This window comes from Pimephales promelas, chromosome 2 (genome assembly GCF_988280905.1).
Source record: "Pimephales promelas chromosome 2, fPimPro1.hap1.1, whole genome shotgun sequence".
Taxonomy (NCBI): Eukaryota; Metazoa; Chordata; class Actinopteri; order Cypriniformes; family Leuciscidae; genus Pimephales; species Pimephales promelas.
The window spans coordinates 32062414-32067545 of record NC_142770.1 but is presented as its reverse complement, the minus strand read 5'-3'; the positions used below and the strand labels follow the sequence as shown (position 1 = coordinate 32067545).

General features: G+C 35.5%; 1 long non-coding RNA gene across 1 annotated transcript; it reads left to right on the top strand.

Annotated features, from left to right (window-relative positions):
* The first annotated feature begins 214 nt into the window (after positions 1 to 214).
* Positions 215 to 2174, top strand: LOC120487999 (uncharacterized). The gene is made up of 2 exons (XR_016147064.1): positions 215 to 549; positions 1627 to 2174. It is a non-coding gene; the product is annotated as an uncharacterized LOC120487999 (long non-coding RNA).
* Positions 2175 to 5132: the final 2958 nt, after the last annotated feature.

Sequence of the window (5132 nt, the reverse complement as noted above, 5' to 3'; positions counted from 1 at the left end):
GATACTCCACTTTGTCTGGAAATTGGCTAATTTTACAAATCCCTCAGAGTTAAACAGTTGAGTTTTACTATTTACGATTTTCTGATATTTAGAAGAGTATCAGTAACCAGACAGTTTCTGGTCCCATTGACTTCCATAATATATGTTTTTCCCACTATGGAAGTCAATGAGAACAGAAACTATCTGGTTACTGATACTCTTCTAAATATCAGAAAATTTGCTGAATGATTTAGAAAATGGTAAAACCCAACTGTTTAACTTTAGGGGAGTTGTACAATGAGCCTATTTCATAAAAAGTGGAGTATCCCTTTAATCCCTTTTTTTTTTTTTGTGCAAAATTATTCTCAATAGTAATTTTTATTGAGTCCAATGTGTTTCCAAGTAGAGCCCTGCGCAGGACTATTTTCCTCACCCCGCCGAATCTCTGACCATTACCACCTGCTCCCGCAACGGATGTTACACTCCCGTGGGACCCGGCGGTACTCAATCCCAATGCAGCCCTCTACCAAGCACAAAGCTAACTTTTGTAAATTGCACAAAGCACAACAGGTTGATACAACTGAACGTTATTACAAACTGTTATTTCAGTGTTTTAAGTAATTTATAAGTGGTTGATGCTGAACTAATCATATACAAAACATTCATAAATGTTTAGCAAGTGATATGCTAACACTTCATGTATGTTTTGTAAATTATTACAAGTCATTTACAATTGAATAGTCGTGTTTTGTAAATTATTAATCATTGCGTTTCATAAATGTCAGGTGCCCAGTGGTTAGACTCCTTGTGTTTTAGAGAAGACAGCTGTCTACAACCTCACTAGTCAGCAATTACACTGCAGTACACACTACAGTGTTCAACACCTGTTATAGATGTGTAAAGGCATGAATTAATCATTTACACTTTCTGCATAAAGTGTGAACTATTCATCACTTGTAAATGTCTTACACTTCATTCGTAGATTACCACTTCAAGAATCAATAAGGCATAAGATCTACGCATGCTTTGTAACACATTTACTAGCGATTACTATACACTTTAGATTAGGGGATACAGAAAGTGTTGTAAATGACTTATTCATGCATTTACACACTGTTAAAAACTGTTACTTACCTGTTTCAAATGATATGTACATGAATACAAGACATTTACAACACTTTCCCCCTCTAATTGCTAGATGCATACATTATTATTTTTTTCATTTATGAAACGTATATTCATGTTTTATACATTAATAATTTACTAATAACTTGTAAATGACTTGTAACGGAATTGACAAAACATTCATAAATGATTAGCAAATGATACTAATATTTTCAAAGTAGTTCATTAACTAACCACTTACAGACTTACAACTGAACGTTATTATAAGGTGTTGACAATGGTCAACATTCTAATGCACACATTAAAGAATGCAAGCTTTGAGCTTTCTAAAAAAAGTGCAGTCTGCTTAGTGCCTCTTTGTAGACAGCCTAAGTGTTAGTTAACAGTTGCTGAGATGGCTTAGTATTTATCCAGTAATGGATGCAAGGAAACATATTTTTGCTTACAAATGTGGGGCCTTTGGTGAATGATTGCAGATTGCCGTTGCATATATCTAAATCATATATTTTTCTGCTTGTGTAGGAGGGATCATGAAATTTGATTCTGCAGCCACAGAGAAGTAAATCAAGATGCATGTTTCTGAGCACCTCAAGCACGCGCCGCAAAGATTGGAGGTAGAGGATTCACAACTCCCTGATGAGCCAAGACGAGAGGACTTGAATTATAAATTAAATTACAATCTAGTTATTTGTTCATAATTGTGCTTTACTGTGGCCCTTCAATGACAATCTAATTATTTGTTCATAATTAAATTAAATTACAATTTTACACTACAGTGTTCAACACCTGTTATAGATGTGTAAAGGCATGAATTAATCATTTGCACTTTCTGCATAAAGTGTGAACTATTCATCACTTGTAAATGTCTTACACTACATTCATAGAGATCTACTAACTAATTATTTGTTCATAATTGTGCTAGATATATTTGGTGCCCTTCAATTGCAATCTAATTATTTGTTCATAATTAAATTACAATCTAATTATTTGTACATAATTGTGCTTGATATGTCCGGTGCCCTTCTGATGCTATTCATGGCAATTTATTTTTGAATAAAGATTAAAATGGTGATTATTGAATTGTGATTTATTTGTATGTGTATTACTGTAATGTTGTAAAGTTATATAAGTTAGAAAAACGACGTATAATATAAGTCTAAATTTGACGTTGAAAAGACGTCCATAAGTAACCACATTTGGACTATAAATAGCCCTTACACGGAGGTCCCACAGACGTCCAAATTAGACGTGCAGTTGACGTCGAAAAAAAGACGTCGTCTGGCGTTACAAAACAACCCCTTCATTGGACCGAATTTGGACGTCCAAAAATGACACGAAAAAGACGTCACATCGACGTCACGTTGCGCAGTGGGTAAATAACTGTAGAGACATATTCGTATACAAAAACTGTATACTTGCATTGAATTAATTTGTATTAATTAAATCATTTAACTATGTTCAATTGCAATTGTCCAAAGGGTGGCCCTCGGGTTACTTTGACAAAGTAACTGTGGCCCTCAGACTAAAACTGTTGCCCACCCCTGTTCTATTGTATAAATTACTTAATTTCAATTTCTCACCTGAGTTGGTCAATCTTATCAAATCTTATCTTTCATGTCGATCTCAATATGTTAAAATTGGTAACTATAAATCGAACCCCCTATGTCTTTCAACTGGGGTCCCGCAGGGCTCCATACTAGGTCCTACCCTTTTTAGCTTATACATTAATGATCTACCCTCTGCATGTGAAAATTGTGATATTTTAATGTACGCCGATGATACAGTTATTTTTACTCATGGTAAAACTGCTACAGAGGTTGCAATCAAGCTAACAGATGTATTAGTGAAGGTCACATCTTGGCTTAACCAATGTTGTTTGCAACTGAATGTTTCAAAAACAGTTTGTATGTTTTTTTCCAAAGGTTCCCACATAGATGCAGAACAAGACATTTCTATTTCTGGACATAGATTAAAAGTTGTCTCAGAATATAAGTACTTAGGACTACACTTGGACTCAAACCTTACCTTCAAAACCCATATAAAGAGGGTCTGTAATAAAGTAAAGTTCAGTTTGGTTAATTTCAGGTATATCAGGACCCTCCTATCAACTGAGGCAGCTAAGGTATACTTCCACTCATTAATTCTCTCCCACATAAACTACTGTTTGATAAGTTGGTCCAACGCACACGCTACAGCCTTAAAACCATTAAAGTCATTATACAAACAATCACTTAAAATTCTAGATAAAAAGCCATTTCGTCATCACCATTGCCATATCCTACAGAAGTATAAATTGCTTAGTTGGGATAACCTAATAAAATACAGAAATGTCTGCTTAGTTTATAAGATCATGCACTGCTTAGCTCCTCCTCCTTTATTTGGCCTTATCACTTTTAAATCAAATACAAACAGAGTTACAAGAGGTGCAGCTAGGAGAGACTGTATAATCCCACTTAAAAAAACAGCGTTCAGTCAGGCTGTCTTTTCATTTACTGCTTCGCATGAATGGAACTCAATACCCCCACTAATTAGAGAGTCTACATCTTATTACTCATTTAAGATTAATGTTAAGAAATGGCTTATTGAAAATCAACACTGTCAACATTGATGCGGGTCCAATTCATCAACAATAATTGTATCGTTTATTAACATCTAATTATATTTTATATCTCATGTTTATTTGATTATTTGTGATTTTAACACAGTCTATTCTTTTTACTTTTTGTTTATTGTATATTGAACTGTATTGCATTGTTATTATTTATTATCTTAGGATGCCTAGTAACATCTGGCAAGGGGACTGCCGATGAAAACTAGCCTGTGGCTAACTCGGGTGCACTTACATTTGTTGTGAATGTTGATTAGTGTACATTGTCCCTTTTCAAATAAACAAATAAATAAAAGTGTCAATGTCAATGCCGTCTTGCCCGAGAGCTGCATGGACTCACAAAACGGATCTGAAAAGTTGCGATAAATAGTGTGGGCATCATTTTAGATCAGATTCCAATCGGATACAAAGATATTTTGGCAGTGTGAATGTAGTCATAGTTAATACGTTAGCATTTTAGCCATAGTCAAAGCTTCGTTTAACTTACACATGTGATGTGGCTGATGAGCTGATGCTGTGCCTCTCTCACCACAAACGCCTTCTTTCATCAGTTTTTTACACTCTTCTCTTTAACTTTTGACAGTCTATAGAACTCGAAAGGTATTTTCCCGATGCAACCGATAGGTACAGACCAAAAATCGACAATTTTTCAGCAGAAATAATCAGCCAAATATGCGAGCCCGTTCAGTTCAATGGCATTGTTTATGTTCTGTGCCTCCAAAATGGCCGACTTCCGGATTGAAATATACACGACGAGTCGTGAAAACCTATTGGGTCACATCGTTCACAAAATGGCGGACGGAGTCCTCAATTCATTTTCATATTAAGAGCCATCTCACTCAGCAACAGACAATGACCCAGCTTTCAGCATTATACCCACACATTCCCACATCATTCCTCTGTTAAAATTTACATAAGTATAATAAACATTTTCTTACAGGATCAAGATGTGTATACTTTCTAGGACAATGTTTGTTGCTGTTTGTCTGTGCTGTCTGAATTGGCCTTAATCCAGCTAACATTTTGTTCAACTTTATTTTCTTCCACAGTTATATTTCATAAACATAATGATCATGACAACTAAATATTTTTGTTATGGTTATTAATATTAAAGAATGAAGAAAGAAAGACTTTGAAATATTTTTATGTTATTTATTGCTACATTAAAACCATCCTTGATTTAACCAGCCGAGTCATTTCCAGAAGTGGTCCAGATCATACAAACATGAACGGGTTAGCAAACATGAATCAACCCAGTGCTTATAGCCGTAAAAAAATGCATGTGCCAGAGCGAGCTGCCAGCCTGGTTATCAGTTACGGTGAACATGAATCGGCCCAGTGCTTTACAGCCGGAAAGAAAATGCATGTGCCAGCGCGAGCTGCAGGCCAGAATCGGCCCGTTAACACACGCCGATGCCGA